This window comes from Rhinoderma darwinii, chromosome 1 (genome assembly GCF_050947455.1).
Source record: "Rhinoderma darwinii isolate aRhiDar2 chromosome 1, aRhiDar2.hap1, whole genome shotgun sequence".
NCBI classification, from domain to species: domain Eukaryota; kingdom Metazoa; phylum Chordata; class Amphibia; order Anura; family Rhinodermatidae; genus Rhinoderma; species Rhinoderma darwinii.
In genome coordinates this window covers 448,080,784-448,101,265 of record NC_134687.1, presented here as the reverse complement: position 1 = coordinate 448,101,265, position 20,482 = coordinate 448,080,784, and the positions used below count along the sequence as shown (strand labels likewise).

At 47.8% G+C, this 20,482-nt stretch overlaps 1 protein-coding gene across 1 annotated transcript in view; it reads right to left on the bottom strand.

Annotated features, from left to right (window-relative positions):
• SLC5A1 (solute carrier family 5 member 1) overlaps positions 1-3,481 on the bottom strand; it is a 77,145-nt gene extending 73,664 nt beyond the window's left edge. The window contains exon 1 of the mRNA XM_075831719.1: positions 3,380-3,481. The gene's annotated coding sequence lies outside the window, so the exon portion shown is untranslated. The remainder of the gene's footprint in view (positions 1-3,379) is intronic.
• Between the last annotated feature and the right edge of the window lie 17,001 nt (positions 3,482-20,482).

Genomic DNA, 20,482 nt, shown 5'->3' with positions numbered 1-20,482 from the left:
TTATGACTGTGTGTATTTAACATACTTCCATACACTTATGAGTGGAAACCAATCTTACTAAACCTCTCTAAGGGGAAATCCACACAGAGAAGGCTTTTTCTGCTTCGGATTTCAATGCAAATGCGCTGTAAAATCTGCATGTATTTTATCCCAGATTTCACCCTATGCATTGCAATGAGGGAAACCCTCTAGGAAAATCTGCGTCAGAATTGACATTCTGCGGTTCTGAAAATCTGCAGCATGCCCTGAATTCTGCATTTTTTCCCCTTTTCCCATCCCCCTTCCCTTTTCCCATCCCTTGGTTGAACTTGATGGACATGTGTCTTTTCTCAACCGTACTAACTATGTAACTATGTAACCATGTAACGTGTAGATGGGATTTTGAAAACCGCATTCACATGCAATATACTGAATTCAGCTTGGACGAACATGCAAGTGTTTTTTTTTTTCATATTCAAAATTTTTTATTGATTTTAATACAAAGAAATACACACACAATCGGGAAAAATGTGTCCCCATAATAAGATAAAACATGACAAGAAGGGCACAGCCCAAACAGGAGAGTGAACATCACAAGCCTTGTCATGCGCATAATACAATCACAGCAGTCTGAGGAAGCTTAAAGGAAATGAGAATTGAGACAAAAATAAACGAAAATACACCAATCCCGCCCCCCAGACCTCCTAAAATGCAATGATAAGTACATGTATGCACAGTCGCAGCAAGCAAAGACCACTCACAATAGACACAATGCGAGAAGAGAGAGAAAAAAAAAAAAAGAAAGAAAAAGAATGGAAAACAAACACGGGCAAGGAAAAGAAAGGGAGGTTGTGGCGAACCTGGACTCCAGCACCTGAACATCCCGGATAAAATGAGAAGAAGCAGCCATGCACCTGTCAGAGATGGTGGTAGAGCGAACAAACCCTAATGCACCTGCCTGTAGTCTCAGGCCACTGCATTGTGATAGGTGGGAGAAGAGAGGAACATTAGCCATTGAGACCAAGTATCCTTGTACCGTCTAGAAGAGGCCGGGGAATGAGCCAGAAGGTGTTCCATTCACTGTATCAAAGCGACCTCCTGGAACCACTCATCCAGCAGCGGATGGACCGCTGTTTTCCACTTACGAGGGATAACGGATTTGGCAGCTTGGAGTAGATGTCTAATTAAGGAACCTTTGTAAATGGTAAGCGGAATAGGGAACATAAATAAAAAGGACCGCCTCAGGGGAGTTAGGGACCGAAACCCCAGTCACTTCCACTATAATTTTAAGAACCGCCTCCCAAAAACTTTGCAAACTAAAGCAACGCCACCAAATGTGCGACATGGAAGCCCCCGACGCCCCGCACCGCCAACACTCATCAGGGACAGACTGGTATCATCTGTGCAGGGCTGAAGGAACTTTATACCACCTAGAAATAATTTTGTAGCTGGTTTCCTGGGCTCTGACGGCTATAGAGGCCTTCTGGGACAGGGTGAAACACCGTCCCCATTGAGCATCAGAAAAGGTCGCGCCCAATTCTGTCTCCCATGCCCTACAGAAGGATGGGAGATGAGGGGATCGCTGGGATAGGTGAAGTTTATAGAGTGTGGAGATGGCGTGCTCTGGAGACCGAGTGGAAATGCACAATTGCTCAAAATCAGTAAGCGGCCGGTGAAGATGAGCCCTACGCTTGGTGACACTGTAAAAATGCTGTAATTGGGAGTATGCAAATATATGATGGGGCGACGGTGTATCAGCTGGGCAGATCGTGGCCAATGGGAGCAGGGATACATCAGAGAGAACCTGAGAGAAATACATGGGGTTGGTGGAAGACCTACCCAGGAAGGAGAGACGCGCCTCCCCGGCCAGAAAGGCGGGGTTGTCAGTGACGGGAGTCAAAGGACCCAATAGGTCAACTAGTGAGCCCGACTTCCCAGAGGCCCGCAGTGCCAAGAGGGTATGGTAAACGACAAAAGAGGCGGAAGTCGGTCTATTCCCAGGCAGGGTCCAAGGCAAAGTTGAAAGGGTACGAGTACACAACTGTTGGGCTAAACGGACCCAGAGTTTAGAGTCATGATTGTGGAAAAAGTCTAGGACCCGCGCATGAGTGGACGCTAAATAGTAAAGGCGACAATCCGGCAGACCAACCCCACCAGCACCCCTGGAGCGAGTAAGAATCGTCCTACTCAAGCGGGGACGTCCCACTGGCCATATGAAGGAGCCGAAGCATTGTTGGATACGTAGCCAATAAGAGGATGGAATGGAGATCGGGATAGTCTGCAGGAGGTACAGCAGTCTGGGGAGAAGTGACATTTTAATGATATTAATATGGCCAAACCAAGAGAATTCCTTTTTATCCCAGGAGGCCAGGTCTGTGCGAAACTTGGCTAATAAAGGGATAAAGTTATTGGGGAACAGTTGGGAGAGATCAGAGCTAATGCGCGTACCCAAATATGTAATACCCCTAGCAGGCCAGGAGAAGGGGAAATTATGTTTGAGGAGCGATAGTGTCGAGGATGGAAGGGATACATTCAGCGCCTCCGACTTGGAGAAATTAATCTTAAAATTTGACCAAACTCCAAAGCGGGACAGCTCGGACATCAATGAGGGAAGCGAGATATGCGGGTCCGTGAGATAAACCAATAGGTCATCTGCAAAGGCAGAACACTTATATTCAGTCCCACCAATGACAACGCCCTTAATATCCGAGCTGTTCCGAATGGAGGCCATAAGATGTTCCATAACGAGGACATAATGCAAGTGTTTTTTAATGGCGAGAGTAATATAAGCCGCTGCCAGACCCCTCTGTCTCCTGCGGGAACAAAGGTTGGGCATGTTGAAATCCAGCATACCCGATCCTTTTTTCCTTCGACATCTGCCATTAGGGGGAAGTCGGAACATTACCATATACATTGTCGTTTCTGCCAAAATTAGCGGGAACTACCCACTTTCCTCTAATGTGTATCCATAGTGCCAGCTTAATTCACATTTTGTTTACCTTTGTTTTGTTTTTTACTCTCATTAGGCTCACTATAATGATTTTGGCTTTTTTATGTCTTTGTACTGTGCTATACTAATCTAAACAGAACTTGATTGAATGTTGGACATACAGGCTGGAGGAAGACTTTTTTTTTTTTTAAATCAATGGCGTTCTATGGCCAATCATACATTGTATATAATTTGTAAACATTATGTAGTTTACGAAGTAACAATAAAAATAGAGAAAATGGATGACATTTTTAAAATGAAATATATTTTTTGTTGCCTTTGCCAACAAGTTTAACTTCAATTTTCTTTATCTGCATCACCAATGTTTTATTTGCACTTGATTCTATAAATGACTTTATAGTGTAATATTACAGGCAATATTATTATCATAACTGTAGTGATAATTCTTACATTCCATTCGAAGCCTCCGATGACAATTCCACCAGCAGCTGCTGTGCCTGCCAGGCCAACAAAGTGACCACTTCCAATGTTACTGGCAAAAAGGGATGCTCCAATCTAAAAGTAAAAGAAGCAGAGAGTAAGCTAAATCCTAGTAAGAGACATAATGCAAGGGTGGGTGCTGGCGTTACATCTGAACCGGATGCTGGGCCCCCAGACCCACCATCAGTAGGGTACAGGTTGAATTGATATAGGAGTAATTTGTCTTGTTAATAGAAGCCCCCAGTATTATAAAACTGTTAAATATGAGGTAAAATACGGTAGCTAGAGATCTGTTACATTTTGCCTAGCAAATGTAATTTTAATAAGATGCTTACAGACAGAACAGATTGCTAGATTCACCATCTCAGGAGTGAGGAGTCACTGGGAATTATTTTCAAATGTTGGCAACTTTGCTTGGCTGAATATACAGGTGGTGCTGCCCTAGACTATGTGTTTGATCACCAACTGAATCTAGGAATTCTATACTTATATAAAACAACATTTTCTCACTTATGATATTGGAAAAATACAGATTTAAAGCTGTACAGATCGGTCAATGGATTATTCATATTAGAAGGTTACAGAAAATGCCACAATGCTCATTTTGGCATTAATTTCAACTTTTTTTTTTCCCCTTCGGATGCGTTTTAGTTATCGGACTAAAGAAAACTGCATTTCTTCTGTATATTTTATCGTTCTGTGAAAGTCCACAAGAAAAAGCTTGCAGGATGTCCCATTGACTGCCATACCTAGAAGCATTGTTTCTAGGGAGAATACGGTGCCTCGGAGAGGCACAATACTGAACTTAATGAATTTGATATTATATTTTTGGAAAATAAACCCGGTTACATAGAAATTTCATATCTTTCCTCTGACTTCTGTCTATTGAGTAATTACCACTCTATGAAATATTATGCCAGGTTTGTTCACTACAGGAGTAAATATACTGGCCTAAAGAACTGCACATGTCCCCCCTGGCATATCACGTATTACCACCTGTATGCTCTTTAGAAAAGGAAATGTAGTCTCGGTATTGCTTATAATGAGATCACACAACACACATTTATGCACGTCTCACTGTTTTGTAATCTTATATATTCATTCTTAACATTATTGCATTTATCACAAATGAGTAATCTGAAATCAGTAAGTAAGCTGTAGTACATAAAGTGCTATATAACACTAATACATACAATTCTATACTCCCATATTCACAACAATAGCTACAAAGTACATTCACTGACTTCAGATTACCCTATTTAGTATCACTCACGTCAGTCAATATGTAGTTCACATCAGTCAGTATTCTCCACACCTCATGGCACAGATGATAAGATATTTACAGGGTGTCTTTCTGTTGGGACCACCAGTGATCAGCTGGGGAACTTAAAGTATTCAAGTCCTCTGCAAAGGCTCTGTCCACTTCTGAATTCTGGCTTCCATTTATAACGGAAGCCACAACGCAATCCATCATACAATACCAGTGGTGCCTGGTGGACCCTATAGACTTATAATGGGGTCATTTGGGGGGCTTAAATATTGGTAAGGATGCATAGTGAGAGTATGTCCACAAAAAACGAGGAAAATATTAACCTAAATGTTGAACCTGATATATCTAATTAACATTATGAGAGTTCCAAAAGGCACTGTAAAAATTGCAGGGTGAGCTTTCAAAGGGCAAGAGGCCTTAGTGCCAAATTTGCTCCCCTTGAATTGTCATAAAAAGTAATATGAACCCATCTACACTTGTCTTTTCTTGCCTTATAATGTTTATTATAATAAATATATATATGTTTAACGGGTATATACGTTATTTTCAGCGCTAATTTCTATATGTACACAAAACTTTAGTGCTTATACACACAGAATTCAGACCATTTGTAGTGAATGGAGCTGAGTTGAAATACCAGTCACAAGTAGGAAAAAGGAGACAAACGTGGACACATGAACGTCATAGTACGTAGTCTATGGACAGTTGGCGAACGCGGCATGTCCCTGCATCACATGGATAGACATTCTTCTGAATAGCCGCCATCTAACATGTGACTGGCCCTGGCCGCATTGCCTGGTGATAACCTCTAGTAGCCAGGAGGCAGAGAAGCTGGATCCGCAGCGATCAGCCAGCAACTTTTTAAAAAGGGGTTCTCTCATGATGGACTGTGAGAAGAATCTGGGAGGATTATATATAACCTAAGGAATGACTGATATTTATATACACGTACTGTTGGCTTGTCACTTTAGGTAGATGGTGGGGTCATAGAGCAAGTTTTTATGAATTTTACAGCACATGTTACACAAGTGACCGTATCTTAAACCCTGTTTTATTACTTGCTCTCTTTTACTGGTATAGCTCTCACTATTAACATATCTAAAGGTAGTGCAGCCTCACAATACATGCACATTCTAAACTATACAGCTGGATTGACACACAGCGTTACATGCAGATTTTGTCACAGATTTCAAAGCGCATTTGGCCGCAGATTTCGCTGATTACATTGCAATTTTACACTCTTTATGAATGTTGTTAAAACCCCATTCACTTACATTGCGCTGTGATTTGTCATGGAATTTTGGTACAGATTCCGCAATTGAAATTCTGCAACAAATATGTGATGTGTGAACAGATTAACATAGTGCAGTTTAGTGCAAAGGCAGTGAATCCTAGAGAGCAAAAGTATAAAGGGAAAATGTAATACTTCTCTCTTTCGGATCCAAAAAGAAAGCATAAAAACAGCAGTAACAAGGGGGATTGTTATTTACATACTGCTTGTTAAAGAGTCTCTATGTATATAGCGTGCCTATACAGCCAGGCCTGGGACGGAGGGTAGGCAGAATAGGTGGCTGCCTAGAGCGCCATTGAAAGGGGGACTCCCTTGCATTAAGGCCCCATGCACACAAACGTATTTTTGCGGCAGGAATTCACCCGCAAATCTGCGGGTGAATTGCGGCCCCATTCATTTCAAAAGGCCCATGCACACGACCGTGGTTTCCACGGTCCGTGCATTGCCCAGGAGCCTGGACCGCAAAAAGAACGGACCTGTCTTATTACGGCCTTGTTTTACGGTCCAGGCTCATAGAAATTAATGCACGTGGCCATTTGCACGGCCCGCGATTTGCAGGCGGCTCGCTGGTGACACTCCGCGGCCGTCCGAGCCGCAAATCACGGCCGTGCACACCACTAGGGTCGTGTGCATGAGGCCTTAGAGTTTTTTCTGCAGCAGCCAATTGGACACTGTGTCTGAGGCAGCTGCTAATGCTGTATGTCACAACCGTACATAAATACATACATGAATGTTACATGTACAGAAGAGCAAAACATGCACGTTACTGTGTGAATCAGGGCTGATAGCTATGGGCTGAATAATTGTACAGCCAACAGCTATTATGCTAAACTTAAGGGTAAGGCCACACGGAATGGCTTTGACCCGGCCGCAATGGCACCATGTTCTGCGTGGCTTTTTAAATTGCCTGTTAATAGCCACACGTTGTTGCGGGTAAAATGGCCCTTTACCTGCAAAATCATGTAGCCATTAATGAATACAATACACCCGGTATGGGCGCACAATTTTGCAGGTAAAGGGCCTTTTTACGCGCAGCCATTAACAGGCAATTTGACAACCGTCCCGAACAAGGTGCCTGCTTGGCTGTTGGTCGCATTGTGGTTGGGTCAGTGCCGCTCCATGTGGCCTTACCCTTGGGGAGTGAGGGTGTAGTTAAGTACATTCTGGAACCCATGCTTCAGGCACTACAAGAGCTTGTCCCATCCCTGCAAGCAGCTGCCTGCAATGACAAGAAATTTATAAACAAGCACTGGCCCAGAGATCAGCCTTAAGAGATAGGATTTTAACAGGGTTTATATTAGTAAATTAGGGCGGTTCCTGTACTTTTTCATTTAGGTCTTTTTTACATTATCTTATAGAACCCCTTTATTACTGGTATGTGGCCATACAGTGTGCTCTGCTCTGAGCAATTCATATTTAGGACAGTAATTTAGTATCTAGGCCAGTGTCAGCAACCTATGGCACTGGTGCCAAAGTCGGCACGTGGGGCATAGTTTGCTGGCACACTTCCCTCTACCGGTGTTCAAGTCGCCAAGCGCAAAATTAAGCGCTGCTTCCTCCTGGTGATCAGTGCCACAAGTATGGAGTTCAGTAAACACTCTTTAAAAGAAAAAGTTTGCAAAAGTTGGCAGCTCTCTCTCCTATGTGTACAGTAGCTGCGGCATCTCCTGTGTGTCCACCCCATGCTGGTGTTCATGACCTGCCTAGGTAGAGTCGTGTGTTAACCTTAAACCATACTATCCCCCACCCCCATTTAGTAACGACACATGACACCGAGGTTGGATGTGAAATGGCCACAGCAGCCGTTTATTAATTTCACAGTTTTATAAAAACAATTTAAATCCGAAACATTCGGATAACTAGTTAGGAATCCACCAGAGAATTCCTCCTAATAATTCACATGACCCAACATGGGTCAGAATCATAAATAACAATTAAACGTTAACATTAACCCGAGCAGAGGAAGTCCTTGAAGCCCCTTCAGATGTTCCTTTCAAGAACACACCGAATTAGCCATCTGCAAACCACTAATTACCTCCAGCCGTAAACCAGCTCGGAAGCACCGTTCACCTCTGCAGATGGCTCCAACCACTAGAAGTCCACTTCAAGGGGATAACACCCGTTGAAGCCCTCAAGTGATATACCGACCACTAGAAGTCCACTTCAAAGGGATAACACCCGATGAAGCCTTCAAGTGACATACCTTCTACCAGAAGACCACTTCAAAGGGATAACACCCGATGAAGTCTTCAACCATGTACCTTTTTTGGGGGACGCATACCCCCGATGCGACCCCCCCACCATTTTGTACTGACTGGCCTCAAGGACTCCCCCCGCCAGCTGCCATGACAACAGAACCTACTCCGGAAAAAAGAAAAACATGTTAAATAAACACACAAAATAAAACACAACGCTCATATACGGACGTACAGAAGACCTAAGGAGTAACAAAACAAGGGTGGGAGGGTGGGAGCTTTGCTTCTTGTGTATTACTCCTCCCGCTGCTTCCGGCTCAATGCCGAGAAACAGCGGGAAGCGCAGTAACGGCCCCCCCGTCCCCCCTAGCTCCTCCCCGTCCCTCCTTCAGCTCCTTCACCTTTCCCTCACCTCTTAACATTAACCCTTTCCCTACCAGGACGGTCATGTCGGCTTCCCTCAAGCCTGCAGCTGCGTCCAGCCTCTTCTTGACCTGCCTAGGTAGAGTCGTGTGTTAACCTTAAACCATACTATCCCCCACCCCCATTTAGTAACGACACATGACACCGAGGTTGGATGTGAAATGGCCACAGCAGCCGTTTATTAATTTCACAGTTTTATAAAAACAATTTAAATCCGAAACATTCGGATAACTAGTTAGGAATCCACCAGAGAATTCCTCCTAATAATTCACATGACCCAACATGGGTCAGAATCATAAATAACAATTAAACGTTAACATTAACCCGAGCAGAGGAAGTCCTTGAAGCCCCTTCAGATGTTCCTTTCAAGAACACACCGAATTAGCCATCTGCAAACCACTAATTACCTCCAGCCGTAAACCAGCTCGGAAGCACCGTTCACCTCTGCAGATGGCTCCAACCACTAGAAGTCCACTTCAAGGGGATAACACCCGTTGAAGCCCTCAAGTGATATACCGACCACTAGAAGTCCACTTCAAAGGGATAACACCCGATGAAGCCTTCAAGTGACATACCTTCTACCAGAAGACCACTTCAAAGGGATAACACCCGATGAAGTCTTCAACCATGTACCTTTTTTGGGGGACGCATACCCCCGATGCGACCCCCCCACCATTTTGTACTGACTGGCCTCAAGGACTCCCCCCGCCACCGCGAAACAGGCCTTGACCACCTTAAGCCTGTGAGTTCCTCCACACCACCACCGCCCTTTCTATGCCTTCTGCTATAGCCAAGCTCCAAATATCAATGCCAACCTCGGTCAGATGAACCCCGTCACTCCTCCAGAAATTCCCCAATCCTGACTCCAAATCCCTATGCCTCACGCAAATGCCCCCGTTCTTTGCCACAAAACGGGACACCGCCCGGTTAACTTTTATCCGAGCTTTATTGACTCTCTCCACCGATCTAGCTAACCGCCAATGCTTCCTTGGGACTATGTCCGACCACACTACCACCAACTTGGGATAAGATACCCACAAACACAACAAATCATGTTTGATATCCCGCACCAACTCACGAAAAGGGCGGACTCCTAAGTCATTCCCACCCACGTGCAACACTAAAACCTCCGGAACCCTATCAAGCCGCACATATGTCTGGAATTCCGCCAACACCCTGTTCCACGACATACCTCTAAACCCCAGCCAATGCACAACCGCATCCTGTCGCGGAATGCGCAACTGGCGACCATCCGGGCGGACGTCCGCCCTCAAAGCCCCCCAGTGCACGTACGAATGACCCATCAACCACACCAGACAAGGAGGCGAATCTGAAACGGAAAACACAGTTAGGCACCACCATATAACATTTGCAAGCATAAACAACAAAATTACAACATATGGGGGCGGACATAGGACTTAAACCTTTTTGACTCCCAACGACCAATACGCCTCACCCCCTCATCATCCAACCCCCAGCGCCCTGCTTCCGTTGCTGCGCCAATCCGGAAGGAATGAGATGAATATGAGCCTGCCGCAACCCCAACCGCCGTCAAACATTTTTTAAAAACAGCTCCAAACTGAAACCTGGACAAGAACGACCCGTCCACATGACGTAACAAAGGCAAATCTGGAGACCCCCTGTTTTTTGTAAAACCCCGCATGCACTCTACTGGGCACATGACCGACCCCGGGAGAGCGAACAAAACTATCAGTTTTCCCTTCCCTAATTGGTCAGTTTTTGATCTACGCAACCATACCTCCAACCGATCTGCAAAAAGGCTCACCTCCCCAGATCTCAGCCCCCCTGCCTGTTTAGTACTTGGCGACACCAACTCACCTATTCTAAATGCTCCGAAGAACGCCAACGAGAAAGCCAACCGAAACAAATCCATTTCATCTGAAGAACGACATACCGATGCCAATGAACCGCCCAACAAGCCCAGCAAAGCAAACGACACCGGCCTTCTACTATCCGCCTCCACCCTACCTCTGCGCAACCCCTTCAAAGCCTGCGATACCAGAAATTCCTTCGATACATCCCGCAAGCCCCGCAACTTAAGCCCAAACGCCACCGCGGATATAAACCGGTTCACCTTCGCTACTGAAAACCCCCCCTCCCAGGCATCCCCTAACCAATACAAAAGTGCCACCAACCTGTCTCTATCCGTATTAACATCACCCAACTCTCTTACCCACTCCTCCCACTGCCTCCAACAAGCAGCATAAGCCCTCCACGTCGTGCGCGCCAAAGACCTTTGTAACAGCTGCTCTACGGGACCGATACCAGATCCCATAGATGATCCGGACACGCCAAACCGAGACGTTCCGCTCCCGGGGCCAATTGCCGAAACCGGTCCCACTGCGAGCGAGAAAGAGCATCAGCAACACAATTCCGTACACCCGGGACATGCACCGCCACCACCCACGCGTTCAGCGACAAACACACCAACACTAAATGTCGCAACAATTGAACTACCGGAGGAGAGGACGCCGTGATGTTATTAATGGCAAGCACCACCCCCATGTTGTCGCAGTAAAAACGGACCTTCTTATCCCTGAGCCTGTCCCCCCAAATGGTAGCCGCCACCACGATGGGAAACAGCTCGAGCAGGGCCAGATTCCGCGTCAATCCACTGGACACCCAGCTAGCCGGCCATTGACCTGCGCACCACGGACCTCCCCCGTAAGCTCCAAAGCCACCCGCCCCAGCCGCATCCGTGAAAATATTCAGATCACTCGTATCCTGCGCTGGGGCCATCCATAGCGAGCGACCATTGTACTGGCCCAAGAAGTCATCCCAAACCTGAAGATCAGCTCGGTGCTCCTCCTTGAGCCTCACAAAATGATGCGGCGCCCGCACTCCCGCCGTTGCCGCCGCCAACCTTCTACCAAACACCCTCCCCATCGGCATAATCCGGCAGGCGAAATTCAACTTCCCCAGCAGCGACTGAAGCTCCCTCAGCGACATTTTCTTCCTTCTACAAGCCCGTCGCACCTCCAGCCTCAAAGCACCCAACTTATCCGCCGGGAGCCGACACTCCATTGCCACCGAGTCAATTTCGATTCCCAAGAAACAAATCGTCGCTACCGGGCCCTCCGTTTTTTCCGGCGCCAAAGGGATCCCAAAATCCCTCGCCACCTTCTGCAGGGCATGAAGCAAGTTACCGCAAACCGGCGAACCCCCCGGGCCAACGCACAAAAAATCATCTAAGTAATGGATCAACGAATCGACCCCGGATACTCCCCTCGTTACCCACTCCACGAAGCTACTAAACGCCTCGAAGTATGCACAAGAAAGAGAACACCCCATCGGAAGGCACCGATCCACGTAAAAGGCCCCATTCCAAAAACAACCCAACAGCCGTTGGCTTTCTGGATGCACCGGCAACAACCTGAACGCCGCCTCGATGTCGGTTTTTGCTAGCAGCGCCCCCGGACCCGCAGCCCGCACTAACCCCACCGCCTTATCGAATGAGGTATAAACTACGGAACACAACTCGTGATCAATCCCGTCATTTACCGACGAACCTTTGGGATACGATAAATGTTGAATCAAACGAAACTTTCCGGGCTCGCGTTTAGGGACAATACCCAAAGGGGACACAACTAAATCTTTCACCGGCGACTCCACAAATGGCCCCGACATGCGCCCCAACGAAACTTCTTTTAACAACTTTTCCGACACGACTTCCGCATGCAAGTAAGCCGATTTTAAATTTCTCCGCGTAACCGGAACCTCATAAGGAGGCGGAGGAATAACAAAACCAACACTAAACCCTTCATAAAGCAACTTAGCTGCCGCCCTATCCGGATACTCATTTAGATAAGGGGCCATCCTTTCCACCCTCACCGGCGACACCCCCTTGACCAGCCCCGTGCTGGTTCCCGGACCTCTTTTTCCGCAGACATTTTGCCGCCCCGTGTGATGCCCCATTACACTCGGAGCACACGTGCTTGAACTTGCACGTGGCCCCGAACTTGCACTGGCCTTCATTGAATTGCCAGCAAAACCCCGCCTTTCCCCCGCCGCTTGGTCCACTCTGACTAGTCTGGCCTCCCTGGCCACCGCTCCCGGGAAAGGGCTGCCTAACCGGAGCCGTAACCCGTAACCAGAGAGCAATATCCTTCTGGTCCCACCGAATCGCCGGCCGAACCGCCTTCCGCTGACGGAATTGCTCATCATATCGCAGCCACGCCTGACCCCCATACGCCCTATGAGCCTCCCCAATAGCATCAAAATAACAAAATAACGCCGAACAATTTTCCGGCGCCTTTTCCCCTATCACACTAGCCAATATGGCGAACGCCTGCGACCAATTAACGAACGTCTGCGGGATAAGCCTATACCGCCGCCGTTCCTCCTCGTCCTTTTTACTCTCATCCCGCTTGCTCTTATCCAAATTGAATTTAGCCAGCGGCAAGAGAGAAAAAATTTCAACATATTCATCTTTCCAGATCCGATCACGCACCTCCTGCTTTAAATGCGCCCCCAACGGACCCTCAAAACAAACATACACCTCCCCCCGAGCACGATCGTCCATGCGCACTCGATCGCCGTCCTTCTGTGCCTCAGTCTGCACCGACACCGCGACCGCCTCTCTAACCGCCACCACAGGACGCGCCTGCAACGATCCCACTTCCCTGGGGCCTTCCCAAACTACCGCAGGGGACACTTCCGTTACTACCGGCGCCGCGGCCCTATCCAGGCGCCCCACCAGCTCCCGTAAGCAACCCACTAAATCTGCCAAACCCGCTCCGTCGCGTCCGCCCGCGCCACTACCGGCCCCCGATGCTATGCTAGCAGCCCCCCCGCCGACACCCGACATAAAAATCGCTGGATAAGACAATAATGGAGTTATACACTCACCGGGCTGCACAGGCGCTGTGTTCCCGTCAGCCGGACCATCCTGACCTCGACGATAGACGTCCAGTTCACCTTCCTCCAGTTCTTCTCTCGCCGACGACTGTCCCTCCCAACGACCTCTTCGGAAAGGGGATGAGGACGCGCTGACCGATGGGCCGGCAACCTGCCGCCCGACCGCCGGGACCCAGACTTCCGACCGGACCTGTTGCCTCGACGTCGCTGCAGATCTAGTCGTCCGTCTAGACGATCCTGACGAAGCCTGCCCCCTGGCCGGAACATCACCATGCGGGGCGGCCGTACCTTGCTCTCGACATCTTCCATCTGATGGGGGAGGGGTGACAGGGAGCCCGGCCTGCGACTCCCTGCTTACCGCCGGACCCCGTCGCGGCCTGGGATTCCTGCCAGGACGCAGGGCCTGGGAAGGGGCGGTCCTCCCAGCTGCCTGGCCTGCAGCGTCCGGGATCGGGCTCCCTCTGCGACGCCGTGTCCGCGGGACTACCTCCGGACTCAGGCGCTCTGGAGGTCGGGACCGCCGAGAGGGACGGGTCGACACAGCCTGCATCGCCGTCACCCCTGCTACCGCTCTCTGCCTGCCCAGCGCAGGAGCGGTTGTTGCCGACTCCCCCCCCGCCGCCATAGCCATGCTCGTAGGGGGGCCGGGGGAGGGGAGCCTGTCCCTTACAACAGACCCCGAACGCCGTGCCCGACGTGGCGAAACGGCGTCCGGGATCCGCGTTAATGCAGCCACGGTCTCCTCCAGCCATCCGGGACCGTGGTGCACAGCAGCGGCACGCAGCCGCTCTAAAATCAGGGCCTCTGCCATACTAAAAAGCCGGGCAACGGGGAGCTTTGCTTCTTGTGTATTACTCCTCCCGCTGCTTCCGGCTCAATGCCGAGAAACAGCGGGAAGCGCAGTAACGGCCCCCCCGTCCCCCCTAGCTCCTCCCCGTCCCTCCTTCAGCTCCTTCACCTTTCCCTCACCTCTTAACATTAACCCTTTCCCTACCAGGACGGTCATGTCGGCTTCCCTCAAGCCTGCAGCTGCGTCCAGCCTCTTCTGTAGCTGTGGTATCTCCTATGTGCCCCCCCAAGCTGGTGTTCAGTAGCCGCAGCATCTCCTATGTGTCCCTCCCCCCAAGCTGATGTTCAGTAGTCGCTCTCTCTACTGTGTGGAGCGCACCCCTGCTGGTGACCAGTAGTCTCGTATGCCCCACAGATGGAACATCTTTACAAAGAAAGTCAAGTAAAAGGCTCACATTGAACTGTAAGTGTAATTAACTGAATTACGTGGTAACAGTTTGTCTTCTATGACTTTCATGTTTGCATGGCATACTAAGTACTTCATCATTGATTTTTTGGTTTATCGGCACACTATATCATAAAAGGTTGTCTACCCGTGATCTAGGCATAAGTACCTCACACTGCATGTGAATTATCACATTAGTCGCCTCTGTTCCTGTCAATCTGTCACTAAAATAAACCATTCAGAAGATCCAGAAATGTGAACAAGAAAAAGCCCTGAAGATATGCACTAATGTGATCTTCAGCCAGATAAATAATTAATCTTAATAACAGGTATTAAGAACACAATCATCTCAAATCATTAACTGTGTACTTTTGCACCTCTGTTATCCACAATAGCAACTGCCATGTGGACTTTCAACATTTCAGGACTAGTCCTAAGCTCCTTTCTGTAAATCCCTTTGACTGTGGAAAAGCTACTGTGCACTAAATTACTGACTATAACAATACTATGTGCCATTAGCCAACAACTACATCTTTATCACTTATATGTGGAAAGTCAACCAAAAATTAATTACTCCCGCTTCACTCGGCCCGTGCAAGGAGTACAAATAGGTGATATGCCTTCCCACTATAGGTGTTGTCCCGTTATAGTTTCTTCTGACATGTTAGAAGGATCATATCAATGGGAGTCTGGCCGCTGGAATCCCCACTGATGGAAACCTATACACTATGCAAGTGGTCTAAATGCTGGGCTCCTATCACATAAGACAGAATGTCTAACTCATACATGGTCAAATGTGAAATAGACACAACATTAACCTGCTATACACACAGTGGGACAGATTGACTATGGCAAATGCGCAAAAAAAAATAATACTGGAGTAAAAGCTGTGCGCCAGTTTTGTTAAATGTTTTAGACACTTTTCAAAAGTGTCTAGAAAAGGAGCGTGACTAAGTGGAGTCCTAAAATTAGCCAAATTTAATACTGACACGCGCCAGTTTAAGTGCAAAATACTGGTCTAAAGTAAAGTAAGAGGTGGGGTACGTTAAAGAAAAGTGTCTAACATGTCTATCAAAATGCACCGAATTTATCACACAGTGTGCGCCACTTTGATAAATTTGGCACATCTTCTGCTTGTCTACTCTAGGTTTATCAAAATCTATATATGTATTCAAAAAGAAGGATAGAACGCCCAGGATAGACGACTTCTATTATGCTAGATACACCTTAGCAGCATATTTGCCAATATCCAATATGACTACGGCCAGCTCATGGGCTCTGTATAATAAAATGTGTTTATAAATGTATTTACTTCCTTCTAGAGCGTTTTTTGGCATTCTGTCCATTTTCGCATAGCTAGACGTGTAATTCTGGATTGTCAGCGCTGGATTAGAAATTCAACATGAAGTAAGGATATTTTGCTTCTAAAATAAGGGAAGGATAAGAAGTTAATACATAAAAGTAATTGCGTATGAAGACTATGAGTCTGACTACTTATTACGCAATAATGTAAATGATATCTCTTTCATTACATATGGCGTAGTCATTGAATATGGGGTGGAATAGACGAATGGGTTAGAATACTTAATGGGAATAAGAAGAAAAGTGGTACGGATAAACATATAAAGTGCATGCCAGTGGCGTAACTACCGCCGTAGCAGCGGTAGCTACGTGGCCCGCGGCATGAGGGGGCCCGTGTCGCCCACCGGCACGGGCCCCCACCATGGCCGCAGGCTCCGCTAGCAGCCGCTATGGCTGCTACAGCGGGACGCCACTGAACACTATGGCAGAGCAGGGAGGTATCTCCCCACTCTGCCATTAAACAAAAGACATGTATCCCCTATCCACAGGACAGGGGATACATGTGTGATCGCTGGCAGTGATAGGGAGAACGGGGGACTGAAAGTCCCCTGAAGTTCTCCATCACAAACCTGGGACTTCCGGGGTCTGTGTCAGCAGCTCCGTAGAAATGAATGGAGCGCCGGTCGCGCTTGTGCGCATGCGTGACCAGTGCTCCTTTCATTTTTATTGAGCTGCCGACACGGACGCCGGAAGTCAGAGGCTTTCAGTCCCCCGTTCTCCTTATCAATGCCAGTGATCACACATGTATCCCCTATCCTGTGGATAGGGGATGCATGTTATTTGTAGGACACACTATAGGTCGCATTTGGGGGGGGCGCTGTATGGCGTTCCCTACAGGGGGGGCGCTGTATGGCGTTCCCTGCAGGGGGGGGCTGTATGGCGTTCCCTGCAGGGGGGGCTGTATGGCGTTCCCTGCAGGGGGGGGCTGTATGGCGTTCTCTGCAGGGGGGGCGCTGTATGGCGTTCCCTGCAGGGGGAGGCGCTGTCTGGCGTTCCCTGCAGGGGGCGGATGCTGTATGGCGTTCCCTGCCGGGGGGGCGCTGTATGGCGTTCCCTACATGGGGGGGCTGTATGGCGTTCCCTGCAGGGGGGGGCGCTGTATGGCGTTCCCTGCCGGGGGGGGTGCTGTATGGCGTTCCCTACATGGGGGGGCTGTATGGCGTTCCCTACAGGGGGGGCTGTATGGCGTTCCCTACAGGGGGGGGCTGTATGGCGTTCCCTACAGGGGGGCTGTATGGCGTTCCCTACAGGGGGGGCTGTATGGCGTTCCCTACAGGGGGGGCTGTATGGCGTTCTCTACAGTGGGGGCTGTATGGCGTTAGCGCCATACAGCCCCCTCTGTAGATAACGCCATACAGTCCCCCTGTAGATAACGCCATACAGTCCCCTGTAGATAACGCCATACAGTCCCCCCTGTAGATAACGCCACACAGCCCCCCCTGTAGATAACGCCACACAGTCCCCCCTGTAGATAATGCCACACAGCCACCCCTGTAGGGAACGCCATACAGTCCCCCTGTAGATAACGCCATACAGACCCCCCCCTGTAGATAACGCCATACAGCCCCCTCTGTAGATAACGCCATACAGCCCCCTCTGTAGATAGCGCCATACAGCCCCCTCTGTAAATAACGCCATACAAACCCTCTGTAGATAACGCCACACAGCCCCCCTGTAGATAACGCCACACAGTCCCCCCTGTAGATAACGCCACACAGCCCCCCCTTGTAGGGAACGCCATATAGTCCCCCTCTGTAGATAACGCCATACAGCCCCCCCTGTAGATAACGCCATACAGTCCCCCTCTGTAGATAACGCCATACAGTCTACAGGGGGGGCTGTATGGCGTTATCTACAGGGGGCGCTGTATGGCGTTATCTACAGGGGGGACTGTATGGCGTTATCTACAGGGGGGCTGTAAAAAAGGCACTATCTACAAGGGGGGGGGGGTTGTGTGACACCCAGGGGAGGGGGGGCCCCAGTCAAAAGTTTGCTATGGGGCCCAGTCTTTCCTAGTTACGCCCCTGGTGCATGCATACCAATGCCAGAAGCCCCAATAACAAGATTGAGGAATTAGGGTATGTTCACACGCTTAGCAAAAAACATCTGAAAATACGGAGCTGATTTCAAGGGAAAACAGCTCCTGATTTTCAGCCATTTTTTAAGCAAACTCGCGTTTTTTCGCAGCGTTTTTTTACGGCCATTTTTGGAGCTGTTTTTCTATAGAGTCAATGAAAAACGGCTCCAAAAACGTCTCAAGCAGTGACATGCACTTCTTTTTACAGGGCGTCTTTTTACGAGCAGTTTTTTTAAACGGCCGCGTAAAAAAACACCCCGTCGGAACGGAACGTCGTATTTCCCATTGAAATTAATAGGCAGATGTTTGGAGGCGTTCTGCTACCAATTTTTCGGCCATTTACGGCCAGAAAAATGGCAGAAAATAAGCCGGTAATATGCACACAATCGTGCTCGTAAACACTGCCCGTGATTGCGGGCACGCCAGCCGCTAACGGCTGCGGATAGTGCCCACAGCACGGCCTGTAAAAAGCAAAAGAATGGATATATCTACACGTAAATATACGGGAAGATGTCCGCGGTCAATATAAGTGAATGGGTCCGTAATTGCAGACCGTATTTACGGTCCCCAATTACGGATGATTTTTACGGTCGTGTGCATGAGGCCTTACAGTCTGTTTAAAAATGATCGTACTAATAGGAAAGGGGGAGGGGTTTGCATAAATGTAAAATCCTGCCTAAAGTCCATCCTGCGTGATGATATCTATGAGGGAAATGATCATGTGGAGTCCCTATGGGTGGAAATAAGGGAGTGAGAAAGAATAATAAAATACTGATAGGGTTTTGTTATAAGTCCCCAAGTATAATGGAAGAAGCAGAAAATCAACTAATAAAGCAAATAGATGAGGCAGCAAATCATAATGAAGTCATTATTATGGGGAACTTTAACTACCCTGTAATAAACTGGAAGGCAGAAACCTACAGGTCCAACAAAGAAAACAGGTTTTTGACAATAATTAAGGACAATTACCTTTCACAACCGGTGCAAGACTCAACAAGCGGGGGGGCACTTCTAGACCTATTTTAACCATTAGGCCGGACAGGATATCAACACTGTCATCGCGTGAGTGAGTCAGTCTTCAGCCAGCGTGGTCTCACGCGATGATGCTAGCTGAAGACTGACTTTAGAAAACAGCCTCATGCTGATAGGTCAGCGTCAGAGGCTCAGTGGTAGCTCCTCCCACTGATAATCGCTGGTGGCCAAACCCACTTGGCTAGCCATATTTCCATATTTATTGCTAAATATAGAGGGGTCCATAGCTCAGCGAACGGGGAACACACAAGTACAAGACAAACACCGCTAGACTCAGACACAGCGGCTATTAGGTGAGACTCATAAACAGGGATAATGTCCTTAAAAATACACAAACTAAGTGGGGCATTTTTAAAAGCCTCTTAAATAGGTCCTGTGAAAAATATACCTTATGGGAATAAACAAGCTAGAAACAGGATGAAACCAATGTGGTTACATAAAACAGTAAGGGGGCAATAAATGATAAGAAGAAAGCGTTCAAACTACTAAAGCAAGACAGTAGTGACGAGGCATTAAATAATTATAAAGAAAAAAATAAGTTGTGTAAAAGACAAATAAAGGCAACAAAGATTGACATAGATTGCCAAAAAAAAGTAGAAATAACCTACAAATATTTTTCAAATACATAAATAATAAGAAACTGAAAGTGTTGGCCCCCTCAAAAATAATCTGGGTGTAACGGTGAAGGATATGAGGAAAACTACAACCTATTAAACGCCTTTTTCAGGAAAATCCAATGTCAGACGACATGATTAGGGATAAAGTAAATTCTCCATTAAATGTCGCCTGCTTAACCCAGCAAGAAATGCAGACACACCCTAATTTCTAATATTTAAGGATTCTATGATGAGAGGGTCTGTTCCACAGGACTGGCGCATAGCAAATGTGGTGCCAATATTCAAAAAGGGGTGAAAAAGTAGCCGGGAAACTATAGGCCTGTAAGTTTAAAGAGGCTCTGTCACCACATTATAAGTGCCCTATCTCCTACATAAGGAGATGGGCGCTGTAATGTAGGTGACAGTAATGCTTTTTATTTAAAAAAACGATCTATTTTCACAACGTTAGGAGCGATTTTGGTTTATGCTAATGAGCTTTCTTAATGCCCAAGTGGGCGTATTTTTACTTTCGACCAAGTGGGCGTTGTATAGAGGAGTGCATGACGCTGACCAATCAGCATCATGCACTCCTCTCCATTCATTTACACTGCACTAGCGATATAGTTATATCACTATGTGCAGCCTCATACACAAGCCCTAACATTACTACAGTGTCCTGATAATGAATACACATGACCATCCAGCCTGGACGTCA